Here is a 17,483-nt window from a genome sequence, read left to right on the forward strand (position 1 = left end):
CTCAGCCTCCTCTTCTCCAGACTGAACAACCCCAGTTCCCTCAGACGCTCCTCAGAAGACTTGTGCTCCAGACCCCTCACCAGCTTCGTTGCCCTTCTCTGGACACGCTCCAGCACCTCAGCATCCTTCTTGTAGTGAGGGGCCCAAAACTGAACACAGGATTCAAGGTGCGGCCTCACCAGTGCCGAGTACAGGGGCACAATCACTTCCCTACTCCTGCTGGCCACACTATTCCTGATACAGGCCAGGATGCTGTTGGCCTTCTTGGCCACCTGGGCACACGGCTGGCTCATGTTTAGCCAGCTGTCAACCAGCACCCCCAGATGCATTTCCACCGGGCAGCTCTCCAGCCACTCTTCCCCAAGCCTGTAGCTTTGCATGGGGTTGTTGTGGCCAAAGTGCGGGACCCGGCACTTGGCCTTATTAAACCTCATACAGTTGACCTCAGCCCATTAATTCAGCCTGTCCAGATCCCTCTGCAGAGCCCTCCTGCCCTCCACCAAATCAACACTCCCACCCAAGGTATTCAACAATGGCTGGCAATAATACACTGTAAGAATTAAGTGAAAATTTATGCAGTAGTTTAAAGCAGATTTGAGAGCCTGAACTTTGGATTTAGGTACTGGAGAAAGTTATGAGGCATATGAGATCTCCATATACTTATTTAAAAATACATTTTGCATAGATCAATGGGTCTTTCTTTTTTAAAATCCTAAAATCTGCCAAATTATAATGGATTGGTAAAAAATTTTACAAATATAACATTACAAACACATATCTGCAGAAGTTAGAATGATTTTGATCAGGATAGCTTATTGCACTTCAATATTTGTATCTACAGTTCCAACAAAGTGACCTCTACATCTTTTCCACCTGATTACTCATTACAGTGTCCATAATTTTGTAAGTTGTTTCTGAATTTTTAATTTGGAAGCACAATTATGACACTTTTTAATGAAATGTGTTGGTTTTTATTCTTTCCTACCTATTTTCCTTAATTCCAATATTGGTATTACCAAATAGTTAAGAGTTTAAATTGACAATTTGATACAATGTTAGTTTTTTTCCATAAAGATATTACAATTACATGATCCAGAGTACGATTTCACATTTATCATTTTTATTTTTTGTTTTACATAAGTACTGAAAATTAGAAATTACCTTTAAAAATATTAGAAAATTAGGTATTTAAAGAAAGTCATAGCCAGACCTTAGAGAATTTTTAATTATGCAAATTGTTCATTGTAATGCACAAGCTGAGAAAGTGCAAGAGCATGACTTTTTATCACTGTTAGTTATTAATATGAATGGGATAAATTCATTGAAGATCTGAAAATTTTTTTTTACTTCAAAGACCTGATTCCATAGAAGGCCCAGCAGCTTAATGCACAGTGATACTGTCTTGCTTCAGGTATTTATAGGAGACTTTTCTTAGGAGTAATCTACATATAATCCCCAGTACCTTCATTATAAAAAACATGGAGCATATGAAATTATCATTTCTCTTCTTTGTTCATTCCTGAACTCTCCAATGCATCCCAGTGCATACAATTCAATCAGGAGAAGAGCAACACATACGAAATATCTGTAAGTATAAAACTACAATCACAAACTGCTAATGAGGAAACTGCATCCAGCATGCTGGAGCTGTTACTCAGTGGTCAAGCTCCACTTACTGCACACAGAATAGACAAAAGATCTAATTTCTATTCTTCAGGCATTCAAACTTCTCTTGACTTTAAACGGAGCTTTGCTTGTGTAAAGAATGCAAGATGAGCAGCAGGAAGCCCAATTTAAACTACAGCGCAATCTCTTTACCACTGCTCTTGCAACATTACTGAGAAATATCACCATACTGCCGTAGAATGGAAAACAGACCATAACAGCAGATGGAAATAATGTAAATGGATGAATGTACATGAGGAGCTGAGATTAGAAGTCATCCTGATTATCATTTTTTAAAAAGAACAATTGACTCCTATGACATTAGAAAATGTCATATAAGCAGCTGTGCTGAGAGCTGTGTAGGAAAAAGGTTATACAAGAGATACTGCTTGGTTCATACAAACTTCTTGCCCAGCAGCACTGAAATCAGCTCAAAATGCTTATGTATTTTTAATGAAAAGAGGAAGGCTTACAGCCTCCGTAGACAGACAGTTTCATATAAATGCATACATTTATATAAATTCCTACTAAAATCCCAGTGACCAATGTAGATTCTGCTGTATTCCTGTGCATCTGATTTGATGGCCGTGTTTGTAAATGCTCTTTAGAATAACAAGGAGTTACCTATTTTTACAAGATTTACTAGATTTCACTTTAGGCTTTCTAGGCATAGTATAGAATTGAAAACTCAAAGAATAATTATTAAAAAAAACGCTTTTAACTGGTGTCACAAGCTGGGGTCAGCAAAGCCTGTTGTACAGCAGCCTTGCAATAATTATTAAAAGAAATTTAGTCAGAGGTACTAATGAGATCATTAATGGGGAAGTATCAATGTTGCAGCATCTTCTGAACTACTAGTCCATATCTAGTCAAATGAACAGATTTTCCTAGTCAGAAAAACTAAACACTCTGACTCTAGCACAATTCCTTTCCTATTTAAAAATGTCTAATTAATTGAATGTATGTACTTTAATTCTTGTGACTAAACCTAACATATTAATTAATTTAGTTTCTTTCAAAATAAACTCATTTGGCAAATGTAAAAAATAAAAGATCTTAATATGTAACTTGCATAAAATCAGGTTTTATTTTTTCATAAGCAAATTAAAAGTTATCCTTATTTTTTTATTCTCTCTGGGAGAAATTCAGAGAGTTTCACCATATAAGCTAGCTGTTGTAGACGCAAACCACACCAGCTGTAACTTGTTTTTGTCTGCGATAGCCATGATAGGAGTCCTCTCCCATCCTGTCATCAACATGCTAACTAGGGGACCACAGCATCAGCAGGCATCGCTGCACAGCACACGGCTGTGTTTTGAGAAGATCCTGTCAGGAGTGGTTTGTGTGCAAAATGTTTTTCTTTCAGCTTGAATTTACAAGGCTTTTTTGAAATGACAAGAAAGTAGAACCCTACACCAATGCCAATGAATTTTTCTGGGCAGTTTTCACCAGAATTCTTAAAAATTCCATAATTTATATCTTTCTCCTCTGAGGCAGGCTGTATACTTCTGAATTTATTAGTTCTGACTAATATGACTCTGATGATTCTAGCCACTAGGGTTTCCCTGGAAGAGTTCTGTAACATCTTTTCCAACCTAACCAAATCGAACAGCACCAACCAGACTTTCTTTGGAGCTTACACCTAATTATGTCTATCTGTAAATGTGCGAATGAATCATAAATACTGTAAAAATTAAGCTTATGGGTAGCCAGATAATGTCAAATATTTGATATAAACAAATCGAAATTATATATAACTGTGTATTACACATACATAAATATGTACATATAATAGGTATATATTCTGTATCATATATTTCTGATGATTAACCTACCTCTTTTAAATATTTGTTTTTATTTATCTTGGAACTGAATTGCTTCTAATATTGAACAGAAAGCTTCTATTTATCTTTGAGCATAAGATATGTAATGATACTAGTTACCACTTTCAGCTTTGTAGGTTAATAATTAATCAGTTATCAAGATAGATAAACTAAAACGGTATCTAGACTTGTGGGGACTAGAATATTATAGGCAGGGATATTTTCCTTCAAAATTATTTAATTATCATGGAAAACATTAAATTTTATTTTGAAAAAGTAGAGGAACACTGCTGTGGTTCCTCTCTCCACTAGAGTACATGGACACATGTAGGCTCGGTTTTGCACCAATACATTTGGGACATGTAAACTCTCCTCTGGAGGAGAGGACAGAGAAGAGCTGAAAAATGTGGGAGCCATTCACAAACAGTTGACCACTACAAAATTTTATGAAACTGATCTAAAAGAAGCCTGTATTCAACTCCTAGTATCAATTAAACTCTGATTTTTTTTTCTTGCTTGTTTCCCATTTTAATTCTTGAAATCATGCAAAAGATTTATTTACTGTCTTATTTCATGCTTTTATACCATGTGACAAACAAATGTTCCATGAAGTGTGAGGAAAAATGGTTGATGCAGACTGTGTTTTCAAAACCATGGCATATAGTTAATGATATTACTGGATCCTTAAAAGTATTTACTTGTCTAAACAAATACCTTTGTTATTTTGTGTGCCAGCAGAACATTTTAATACTTGTCTGTCATCTCAATGTCAAAGATTAACATCTGACATGCCATGTCAGGTTCTTCTACCTTTCCTACTGCATTTGAACCAATGAGACTTCAAAAAAACCCACACAGACAAATGTGCAGTGAAATTCATGGGATCAAACTCTAAGTTGCAGGTGACAATGATTAGTTGTACTTCCTTGAAAAAGATGATAAACTGCTTCTTGCCAGTTATTGAGCTATAATATGCAGACAGGAAACGTACTCCTCCACTGAGCGCATACAACCGAATCGAAAGCCTTTTTTTGAACCTTTTCCTGGGAGCATCGCATTTTGTACATTCAAATATACTTCAGCAATTAGAAGCAATTATTTTTTAAGCTAAATGAAACCTGACTAATCTAGCAAAGGTAATTATTTTTTTCTTTTTTCATAAGACACAGACATAACCTCTTAATGAAAAGATGCAGATAAATTCTAATAAGAGAATACTAGGGAATTATGAAGACACTCACTATATGAAGGAAAGAAAATAATTGTCCCTACAAAAATAATTTAAAAGTTAATTACTTAAAAATACCTATACATTTTACATTTTAGATTTTGCATATTGATAACAATTATATTTGTTGCAAATAAAGGTAAAAAGTAACAGGCTTTGGCTATATAATCTATCATAAGGCTCGAAATTCAAGGATTTACAGAGAGATGGAAGTTTAATTTTAGGCATTTTTTTCTTTAAAATTTGATTTATTTTCATGGCAAAATTCAAAGGATTACTTTGGTTTCCTCCAATTTCAGGATAGGGAATCAGTGTTTTCTTTATTTTACCTACATACAGACATGTTGTTTCTCTATGGAATTGACTTTAGCTCTGAAGAAATGGAAAGAACCACAAAGGTTAGTTCAGTAATACCACTGTACCCCAAAGTTGCATGTTTTCTGAATGAATACTTTGGATCAGATCCCTCTCAAATCAAAACTGGTTCAGTATAATGCTTGCTCAGTATAATACTTTCTAAAGCTTAGTATAATTATTTCCAAGACTATGGGTAGCTGCACAATAATTTTAAGAATGGGAAACTGATCATTTAAGACTAAAACAGATTTTCCCCTGAAATAATTATTACATTAATGCAACCAAAATGTAATTAAGAAGCTATTATTTAAGATTAGTATACTAATAATATATTCAGAGTATCCAGTACAATTCCTGTTCAGTCTTATATTTTATTCTACATAGGAAACTGACTATATTCTTCCTTCCTCCCTTCTCCCTTTTTTTTGTGGAGGAGGAAAGAGGCAAGTTGTTATTTGGAAAAAAACATGAGCATTGAGTATAAAAGTTCTCAGTTTTCTGACAACCATAAAAAATGTTTCATCTGTGTTATTACTGCCTTTTCTGATGATCTAGACCTGAGTCAGTGGTGAATTATTTTCTTTTGGTCTTTGATCTTGAGTCCTATTTAAATGAGTGATTCAAAATGAAAATTCGTTGTACAAAGGTTATTTACTATGAGCCGTATTTATCCAAGATTAATTAATTTTCTACTTTTGAGTAAATGTAAATAAGAATATCAGTTTGGTCTTCATTTTTGTATATTTTTTTATGTTAATATTACCAACATCTTTTACATATGTTTACACTGTGTGAACAGTGAAAAAGCTGGCATACTATGTTACTTCATTTGCTTTTTGGCAAAGTGAAACTTAATTCTGAATTTGAAAGTAACATAAAATTCAAGAGCAACATCCATTATTAACTGGAATGACGTTTTCCCATCATTTACAAGCTACCCCAGATGTACAAAGTGAAAAATAAGGATCTTGTGTCTTTGTGGAAATAAGTACATATAATTTTGATATGTGTGCATATGCATATATACATATGTAAGCATCTGTGTCTGTATATCTCTATAGATATGGAGGTAAACCTGTATCTATCCATAAAGCCATATGCATATGTTTTCCCTAGAGCAGATATATTCTCAGTTCAACTGAGCTAATTTTCTTCTTTCAATAGAGACAAGCTTTTTTACAGTTAGCACTGAGGAAAAGGTTAGAGTATGAACTAATAAAAGAGGCATCTAACTTTTCTTTAAGATCATGAAAAAATTGGTAGGTTAAATTATTTCTGGACTGAGCTCCATTTGGGTTGATTTTCAGCATTACTTTCAATAATTCTTTTATGAGCCCAGAACATGTGTCCTACTTTCTACTGTTTACATAGGGTAATAGTATTTCTAGCAAAAATGGGACAGTGCTTGTGCACAGGACCAATTTTACTCTGACATAATTTGGCATAAATCCATCAGCCCTTAATATTTGTGATTCCCATCTCAGTGTAGTCAAATGCTGTCAAATAGCAGATGGGGGAAATTAATTATTAAACTGAGCAATAAATAAAAGCTGTAATTTTTTATTAGTAGCCAAATTAACAGGAAGGATTAATCCTGCCATATGACCATTTGGATACCTAAGGGGAAAGAAAAATTTTCAATTAATATCACATTCCCTTGACATAACAAGTTGGAAGAGAAAGGGAGGAGAATTTTTCTAATTAATCAAATAGAGAAAACCAGAATTATAAAGTAGATTACTTTTCTGCTGATTTCTGCCTTGCTCTCCACAAAAGAGAGGCTTCTTTCACACACACTTCTGCTCATGTTCCATCTGAAGAGTTCTAGTCACTTAAAAATGTTTTGTTTCTTGCAAGTGGCAAAAAATCGGTTATCGATGACTGAGCAACTTAATATTCTTCTACAACAGAAAACATTTTTTGTCTTCAGACACAGAATAAACCTTTGACTTTCTTCAGCACATATCTTTGTCTCTGATGTAGAAGAAAGTTAGCTGCAGAGGAAAGTCAAAGGTGCAAAAATAAAATGAGACGCTTGAACCCAGACATATACTTCAACCTGAGCTGTGAACACTGTATTTATAGTGTTAAAAATGCTGTCGTACCACTTTTATTGGTTTTGATCTGTCTGCAACCACATTCAATTTAACCATTTAAATATTGGCATATGTGACAATATTCGCTAGCTGATATACAAGAATATTCAAGGGGATGCTGGTTGACAGCTAGCTGCACATGAGCCAGCTATGTGCCCAGGTGGCCAAGGAGGCCAACAGTATCCTGGCCTGTATCAGAACTAGTGTGGCCAGCAGGAGTAGGGAAGTGATTGTGCCCCTGTACTCGGCACTGGTGAGGTCGCACCTTGAACACCGTGTTCAGTTTTGGGCCCCTCACTACAAGAAGGATATTGAGGTGCTCAAGCGTGTCCAAAGAAGGGCAACAAAGCTGGTGAGGGGTCTGGAGAACAAGCCTTATGAGGAGCAGCTGAGGGAAGTGGCTCAGCTGGAAGGGGAGACCTTATCACACTCTATAACTGCCTCAAAGGGGCTTGTGGCAACATGGATGTTGGTCTCTTCTCCCAAGTAACTAATGATGGAACGAGAGGAAATGGCCTCAAGTTGCTCCAGGGGAGGTTTAGACTAGATATCAGGAAAAATTTCTTTAGTGAGAGAGTGGTTAAACATTGGAACAGGCTTCCCAGGGAGGTGGTGGAGTCACCATCTCTGGAAGTATCCAAAAAACGTGTGGATGTCGCACTTCGGGACATAGTTTAGTGGGCATGCTGATGTTGTGTTGATGGTTGGACCTGATGATCTTAAAGGTCTTTTCCAACCTTATTGATTCTGTGGTTCTGTGATTCTGTTATAATGATATTTTTCAATGATCTTTCACCCTTGTTTAGATATAAATCCTAAATTTATACATGTATGCATACAAAGTTTTGAAAATATAACTTTGAAGGTGAAATCATGATGTTTCCATAAAGGTACATCAAGGAACTTCTATCCATTTGCCCAATCTGCTATGATATGATTATTCATTTAGTGAAATTAGTCTTATAGAAACAGAGAGTATGGGAAAGGAACGTTATAAAAAAAAATCCTTTCTCTTTGCTGGTTAAATTTCAAAGTTGTTTGGGGATTTTTGTTTGTTTTGTTTGGTCTCTTATTTTTTTTCTCTGAGATTAAATACAGATTTTCACCATTTAAATACCTTTTTACTTTGTAAAATGAAACACTTTCCTCACAGCATGGGATAGAGGAAAAAGATCAAATGCTAAATTCTTCCTGCTGTGAGGCATTCTTGAAGGCTGAATTTCAGCAGCTTTATGCAGGCATATGAGAGAAGCATTGAAAAGAGAGGTGTTTGAGTGGCAGTCTCTGAAACAAACACTTGAAAAAAATGTGGGCTGGAGAAGTTAATTATTTTCTTTTTTGTGGTCTAAGTATGCTTGCCTTTTTATTGACTTTCAGTGTAAACAGAAACAATATGTGTCTTAGAGGCACTCTAGAAGCTTGACTAGCCATAAGTAAGATTTAATTCTACAGCATTTGAGGGGCAGAAAGAGTAAAATAATTTTCAAAGCAAGGCCTCTTAGGAAAATATCTTTATTAGAGCAGTTGATGGTGGAAGTAGAATTTAGCACGAAGCATTGTCTAAATTACTTTCAGCAGTTATTTGTACTGCAGTGTTTACTACCGTGCTTAGTGACAGCAATTGACTGAGACTTAATTATGTTGATAAAATAATTATAGCAATGACCCCAATCACAGGTATCTTGTGCATAGTACTCGCTCTTATTTTCAGCATTGGCTGAAAAACTCCATCACAGTTTAGCACTTCTTTATAAAGGCCTGTAAGGAGAAAGGTTAAGAAAAAAAATCACACTGAGAAAATTCCTAAAGATTACTATTGAGACTAGATTTCAAGGTAATATCTTTTAATAATGAATATCTGATCTCAAATGAATTCTGCCTCTACATGAATGTTTGTGAAATAAATAATGCACAAAAAGCCATCATAAGCATAAAAAATGGTAGAGAAACATGAATTTAAAAATCTGATTAGACATGTTCAAAGGCAGTTGTATTCCATTTTGTATTTTTAGCCACATTTCCTACCCATAAGCCTAAAAATAATCAGAACAGCAGTAACTTAATTTTATCTGCAGAAATTTGACAAGAAACATGAATTGAGTGCACCAGGGATTTTTATTTTCTGACTTTTTTTTTTTTTTTTTTTTGCTTTCCTTGGTCTGAATAAGGTCTAAAAAAATAGACTTTGTAGCACATTTCAGTCCAGGGGAGCAGTAGAGTCCTCCATAATAATGGTAACATTTTGCTTTACTTAATGAAAGCAACGACAAAAAGGAAGATGCTGGAAATTTTTTATGTTTTTCTAACAGCCTTTCTTTTCATTGCTGGATGTAGAAAATGCCATGATCTATCTGAAATGATCAGCAGCTGAGTACCAGAGGCTGACTCTCTGGATTACTCACAGATCTTCTGTTTTTTCAATGGGGATATAATAAATAAAAATCATATATACACTGGAAGTCATGCAGACCACTACAAAGAAAGAGGGCATCTGATTTCTTATCTCTTTTAGAGAAATATCACTACTGCAATGTGCCTTTAATGGATCTCAGATTTTGGCACAAGCATTACACAGTCCCTTTAAAACTGCATTGCCATCAAGTAGTCCATAACTGTCTGGCTTTGAAGACAGTGGGAGATGTAGGGCTTACTAGAGGATGGAGGAAGAACAGATGGACCAAGACTGGAGGCAGCCAACAGCCAGTCACATAATGAACAGCTCTCTCGCCAGGGCATGTCCCAGTTTTTCAGCCGTTGGGCTGTAATATTCATTTCTTCTATCCTCATGAGCTACACAGCTGTTTTGTCTGATATTTACTGTAATGCTTCCTGGGCAAGCTGCCTCAGTACCTGCAGAAATAAAGCATTCATGAGGAAAAGGTTCTGTTAATGCCATGTTCCCAGCCTAGAGCGGGGCTCATGTTACAAACTCTTAAATAAAGGTTTTCTTATAATTATCCTCATTCCTTCTATACCAGAAAGTATGAGACATGGACAATCATAACTCATTCGGTGTCCCCAGTACTTAACAATTTGTTACACTGACTGCAGCTAACACTAGAAACCACATTGCACAAGCATTGATGAGATACTGACAATGGTATAGATGTGCATTCTTCCACAAAGTCCGATGTCTTGGAAAATCAAGGCAGTGCCCTACATAAATTATATTAGGCCAATTCCTACCCAAAAGTCAATTAAAGCAAGAGCTATATGCTGAGCTGACGGGGAATACAAGAGACGCAGCCATGAGGGCAATACTTTTTTCTGGAGTATCAGTCAAGGTGTTATTTGGTCCCAGAGTTACATAAAGGTCTCAGCTGGTTACTGTACATTGGTTAACCAACTACCCTAGTGCACTGGACCACAAACTCTAATATGTTTCAAAGACATAACCACAGACCTACTACAGATTATTTCCTTGCATACTAGGACTCTTGACCACAGCTAATAACAAAAAATCTCTATTTGCCAAGATAGCTCTCTCTATTTAACCAGTTCTTCCTGAAGAAATACTCTCTGTCACTTTTTCTATTTATATTTATAAAAGTTTCATTGAAATTAGGAGAATAAGAGGTACCGGGAAGGGAAGGAGAAAGATAGTGAGCCTTATTGAAGGAGAGGGTAAATAGAGGTCTTAAAAGCAAGTAAAGATCAAAGGAAGCTTCATGATAGGCAATGACATGACAGAATATGCCCTTACTTAGAATATAAATCTAAGTTCGGATTAAATTACGAATACAAATTTAAGCTCTGATATTATCTATCTTGACTGAAGCCAAAGAAATCTTTCAAAAAGTTTAATTTATGCTCTAACATTTACATAGATAAGTCTGTAAATTTATTCTCCAGTTCCATTGGTGTAACTGTATGGAAATTGTTGCTGTCCTAGTTACCTCTCCATTAGTGTTAAATGCAGTTTAGTACATGAACAGCAATTTTTCCCTAAGTGGGAAAGGAAATATTATTCAAAGTGGCAATGTTTCCTTCATAAAATGGCAATATTAAAAAAAAAACCCACCAGCACAGAAGCTTTCTAATTCTTCACAACTTGTTTGTATCTGTTCATAGGTAAACATGTTTAAGTCTTTAAAACCAAGAGGGAAAGTATGTTATTTTGCATGCTGTTGGAGCTGTATTACTTCGGTAGTTATAGATTTACTTTATTGACAATCATTTTGCAACCAGTCGACTGAAACTGCGATTTGTACAAACTACCATTTTGTGTCAACCTGAAACATATAAACACATAAAGAGGTGTGAGGCTAGTACTAATGTAAACAAAAGATGCAAAGTAGTCAAAACAATATAACAATGTAGAATGAAAGCCTTGTACATTAATTTGCCCCAGCTTCATGCAGAAAATTATCTCCTGCTGTATTTACTCAGTGAATGTGGTTGGTAGATAGTCGCATACTGATGTTCACAGCTTTAAAAGAAAATAGAAAAAAAAAGTTATGAAGTAATACTTTTTTAAAATCTAGGACTTGAACAACATATGGTAATTATAGGCTATCTTGTTAAAGCTCATGAGTGTTGCAGCAGTAGTGATACGCTGTTTCACTTTTGGACTAAATTATGCCGATAAACTTGAAGAGTGCTGTTTCTCAAGTATTCCAGCAAAATGAGCAATTGGTGTTGATTTCGTAGTAACATTCAAAGTATTAGAGCTTTGTCTTGTGTGAGCGAGCTGCTTGGACAGTATGCACTAATAAAATGTAAATGTAAAACTAAACACCTGTTTTCAAAGGAAACTTTCACATTCAACCAGTAGTTTCTTTTGCATTTTTTCTGTTCAGGATAAATCAAGTATAGCCTCACTTATAGAGTGGTATTTTTCCTCCAACAGTTTGTAGCGGATTATTCTACTCATCAAGCCCTGTATAAGTGCCTATCAAAATAATAAGAGGTCTTATGAAAATCAGGTTAATAGAGTATAAAGGCTATTGAATTTTTATTTCAATTGCAAAGACAGAGCTAAGTCTTTTTAATCCATACATTTTTTAGTTACAAAAACTCTCTATAAAACTTCATAAGAATATCACTGGAGTAATAAATATGTACAACCTGAGTGAAAGATTTTTTTTTTAACAATGCTGTTCATATTCAAATGCCCATGGGCTGTATAATTGCAAAGCCATTTTATGGAGGCCTAACTGCAGACCAGGTTGGTATATCCCCAGAATATAAACTGTACTGTACTCTGTGACCTTAGAAACTTAGGCTGTACTTGATTACAGTACACTATTGGTGACATATTCTTTTTGTGGTTTACGTCCTTATTCTCATTTTATATTTTTATAGGTTAATTTATATATTAATTTATCCATTATTTACTTAATCCTTGCTAACCTCACTTTCCTCATTACTCCAGGCAACTTAGAATTGATTAGTAAAATAGTGTTACCAACACGAGTATCTCAGTAAAGTGTTACATTTCTTCTTTGGCATTTTCCTTCAGCCTTCACTTTCAATTACGCATTCATAAAATTAGAGAAATGGTATCACAGCATGCCCTCTGTAGAGATGCCAGCATGAACCGTCAAGAAATCAGTCAACTGTTACTTGCAAAAGCATCCATTCGTTAGCATCTAACGCTTGAATTCCTTGCTTGAACCAGTTTCCAAACAGGTGCCTATAGAGGGATGCTTGCTTTTGAATAAAAGCCACTAAAGAAAACGGGAGTTTAAGCCAAGGCAGCTGCCTTAAACACGAGCCACCAGGTGGCAGCACGATTGGCAGCTCCGCCGTATGAAAAAAGGGGACCTACCTCAGGGTAAAGTACCTGGTCAGTGCAATGCTCTTCATCTTTATGCACCAGTAAAACGTATTAGTTACTTGTACCTCTTTGCCTATGGTTGTTGCTGCATGACAGAGCCGCTGCTCACAGCAGAAAGAAGTCTTAATGCTCCTGCGTTTTCCTCCAAAACATGCAATGTGAGCTTGCTCTTTCCAAAACCACCAATCGCTTTAGAATGTTTTTTACTGTATTCAGTATTTACTGTATTTACTTTATTATATGTCAGAGTTCAAAGAATCATCACAGCCTCAACTTGGTTTTCTGTAGTTAAAAATATGTAAGGAATTACGAAGTTCTAAAGGAAGGTCTTCACACCTCCTATCAGTCCTAATTCTGGGTGTCGCTGCATTTCCCCAGTGCTCACCAGCACTCCTAATGAACTTTTCCTCCTAGCCTTGCCAAATGTTTTTATAGAAATCAAGGATCATTGTGCATCTGTTTAGCTTTATACACTAGCTCTGCAACAACCTTCAGAAATTATCTGGATTCTATTTTTTCACAGGCTGCAGGCAGACGATAACTATCCATTGACGACTACTGCTTTAATGACTTACTGCTCGTAACCATAGCCATATTAAGCGGCTACATGGCTTTCACTAACTTGCTGTCTTTACAAAACACAAATGTTAGTTTGAACTATGACATGTATTTGTTATAGTCCAGAGAAGTAGATTTACTCTTCTGGAAGTAAAGGTAATCTTGAGGGATACTCTGATGTTTTAGTATGCTCATTCGATTATTGGATTTGCACTGATGAAAAACACTTCTTTTTCTGTTAGACATATATAAATGCCTTCATTTTCTTTCTTATTTGTTTACCTAGGCTTTGGTAGAAGTCTTACTTGGTGTTTAAAAGAAGATTGTTATTGCCACTGAACAGAAGGTGGAAAACTAATTTTTTGCCTCTTTTCTCTTTGACAATGTGATCCTTTGATATTGTGATTTCTTGTGATAGCTTCTCTTCCTCCACATAAAAAAAAAAAAAAATGTCCTAAATACTATAACTGTATCTGTAATGGTCTCCAGAGAAATCTTAAGCTAAACTGCTCAAATAACGCATGCACTGGATAAAGTGTGAAAAGTATCCATACTTCCAAAGAGCCCATGTGCCATTTCAGAAGTGACACACTCAGGGATTTGCATTCCCGTTCTCAGCACTTAGCTCTGTTTGGCTTTTCTATTATTTATTTTTACTTGCATGGCACAGCCTGTGGTGACTGATTTGAGCACAACCAATTGTTCCAAGACCCAGTGAACTATACAAGCCTCTGTCAGATTGGAGAGAGAGACAGCTACCAAAATGCGTGCTCTGACACAAAAGGGGACAATACCTGGCCAATGGCACATTCTGACTCAGTTCAGCAGGAAGTAAGTATATTAAACACTGTAACAGCAAAATGTTACTGCATTCACAACCACTGTGTAACGGGTTCAGTAAAAAGGCCTTATCTTTCTTCCTCTAGCCTCTACAGTGCACAGCAATTTCTGTTGTACCAGCTTACTCTGGCATTTAAAAAAAAAAAAATAGGAAAAAATGTTGATCTTGATTTGTTGGAAACAAAAGGTAGAGATTTTGGACAAAAGTAAAAGAACAGCAAAGGACTGAAGCTGTATACTGTCTCTCAGCTCAGGACAGGGAATTCTAAGTGATGAGCAAAGGTAATAGCGACCCTGAGGCAACACAGCTGTCCTGGTTTCATCTGGGGTAGAGTTAATTTTCTTCCTGGATAGCTGGTACAGTGCTGTGTTTTGAATTTGGGATGAAAATAATGTTGATAACACACTGATGTTTTTAGTTGTTGCTAAGCAGCCAAGGACTGTCCAGCTTCCCATGCTCTGCCCTGCCAGCGAGACGGCTGGGGGTGCACGGGAAGCTGGGAGGGGACACAGCCAGGACAGCTGACCCCAGCTGACCTCAGGGACATTCCATACCATATGATGTCATGCTCAGTATATAAACCAGGGGAGTTGGCCAGGGAGAGACCGCAGCTTGGTAACTAACTGGGCATAGATCAGCAGGTGGTGAGCAATCGTGCTGTGCATCATTTGTTTTGTATTTTCTTTTATCATTATTATTATTCTTTTTTTGCCCCCGTCCTATTAAACTGTCTTTATCTCAGCCCATGAGTTCTACCTTTTTTTTCTGATTCTCTCCCCCATCCCACTGTGGGGGGGTGTGGGCTGAGCGAACGGATGTGTGGGTGTTTGCGCTACCTACTGGGTTAAACCACAACAGCAGCACTGGGGCAGATCAAGGTGCATCTCTTTGTCCATTAACTAAAAAGACCCAGCTGAGCTTTGGGACATCTGCTTCAGTCATCTTATGATAGAAGTTGGTGGAATACTGTGTCCTAAGTGAGAGCTTTTATTTTGTAACTCAAATAGTCACCCTGTGCAAATTATGAGGTGTTCTTTTTATATACATAAAAAGACATTTACTGACAGCTTTTTTTTCTCCCCTCATTCAATAATGCAACTCACTTTATTAAATCCTGCAGTGGAGAAGCTGTCCACTTATTTTTGATGTCTTTTTTTGCATTTAATGAGGATGGCTGCTAGATGTCATGATTTCTTATTTGATCTGATGACACTTACTGATAGGTTTCAACTGCAGTGTATATCCTACTGAGTAGAAGGACTTAGTTACAACACACTATTCACCTGCCATGGTTCAATGTTTCCATTTAAATAAAACTGACCTATGTGTTAATGGAGCTATAACCTCTGATTTAGAGTAAACTGTGACTCAATCAAAAATAGTGGTGGAAAAAGAGAATATACTATGTAGCACAAAAGGTGAAATATTACTGTGGAAGATAATACTTTAGCAAAATGTTTAGAGCCTGGCAGCACATCAAAGTATTTGCTGGAATCATGGTTTCAAATTGAGCTGGAGTTTTTCAGGACAGTGTAAGCACATATGTACAGGTGCCCTAGGTCAGATTAAAGATCCATCTTTCCTAGAATCCTGCCTCTGAATGGGGTCAGCATTGCTTAGCGAAACCCTCCTTTTAACAGCAGAGCAATGAAAAATTCTGGCAATTTGCAGCTTAGGGACCACCTCAGACAGAGGATCTGTGTTTAACAGCACTTTCTAGAGGTATTTTTTCCCGTGTATTTATCTAATCTTTTGTGAACTTATTTGGATTTTATGAACTTTTGGATTGTAAACATCTTGGCAAGGACTTCAGCTGTTGACTGCTTGCTGCTTGAAAAACTGTCTTTTATGTGTTTCCAACATGCTGTCTGATAATTTTATTTGGTGTGTTCCTGTATGGTTAGAAAAAAAATTATAATTCTCTATTTGCTTTCATCCCACCACTTAAAACCTCTATAATGCCCTCTCCGGGATGTTTTTCCTGAGATGAATTGTCATAGTCTATTCAATGTCTCCTAGGACAGGTGCCATCTCACTCCCTTGGTCAGCCTTCATAACCCTCCATATACCTTTTCACCTTCTGAGGTAGAGGGACAGCACACACATATTCAAGACTGGATATAATCTAAGTGTATACAACAGTGTAATTGCATTTTCCTTTTCATTTGCATAGGAAGTAATTTCTACCATTTACATCCTTCTCCCTAAAGCTGATTATTGAGCCAAATTTTTTCATCAAACTAGTTGCAAGACTTGCAAGATGTTCTCGAAGTAACACTAACTTAATTATAGATCACAATTTTCAGTGTATGTATCTAATATGTACAAGTTTTTTTCTGATCTATGTAGATTCATTTAAAATTTTGCCTTTTACTGCTCTGTCACTCAGACAGTCTGCTGGAAATTCCAGAAATATTTAGAAATGTCTCCATCCTCCAGGTTTTCCAAGCTTTATTCATCACTATTAGTGCATCTTCCAGTGTTGTAAAAGATACACTGTTAATGAAACATTGTTTTAACTACAGCATGAAGCAAATGGCTCTTAAAATTAAAGCATGATGCAAGTGTATTAGAAAATTCAGTAGCCATCAGTAGGGCAGAAGTATAGAATTCCCCTTAAAAAGATTGATTGCCACAAGGGGAATTAATCTTATTTAATTTTATCCGTCATTTAATATGGTTCTGTTTGCATTCAGATATATACCAAAATATGTCCTTCAAAGACAATTTTTGCTAGGTTTTGAGTACGAAGATATGAACATCAGAGATACTGAATCATAAATGTTAAAATACTAAGAAAATTTCAGTTAATTTATCAGAAGACATCACCCCACAGTGTTTCAAATTTCTTTCTTCTTCATTTTAATGTAGACTCCATTTTTGTGGCTTTTCTTTATGCCTCTGACAGGAAACAGAAGCCAAAATTTTTGATTTCTTAGAAAGTTTTGCTTCATGATAAAGTAAAATCCTCAAATTTCCTCTTTCTATTTTTTCCAGGTTTAACTCTTAACTATTTAATTTTATAAGAGGTATTTTGAACTGCAGGACTGCACTAACATTTTAGTTGCAAATGTTTAAGCAAACTGAATGTGTGCCTGGATATCTCTGAGAATATAACCACGGTAAGGTTTGTATT

This window comes from Phaethon aethereus (assembly GCF_964289735.1).
Source record: "Phaethon aethereus genome assembly, chromosome: 2".
Classification (NCBI taxonomy): Eukaryota; Metazoa; Chordata; class Aves; order Phaethontiformes; family Phaethontidae; genus Phaethon; species Phaethon aethereus.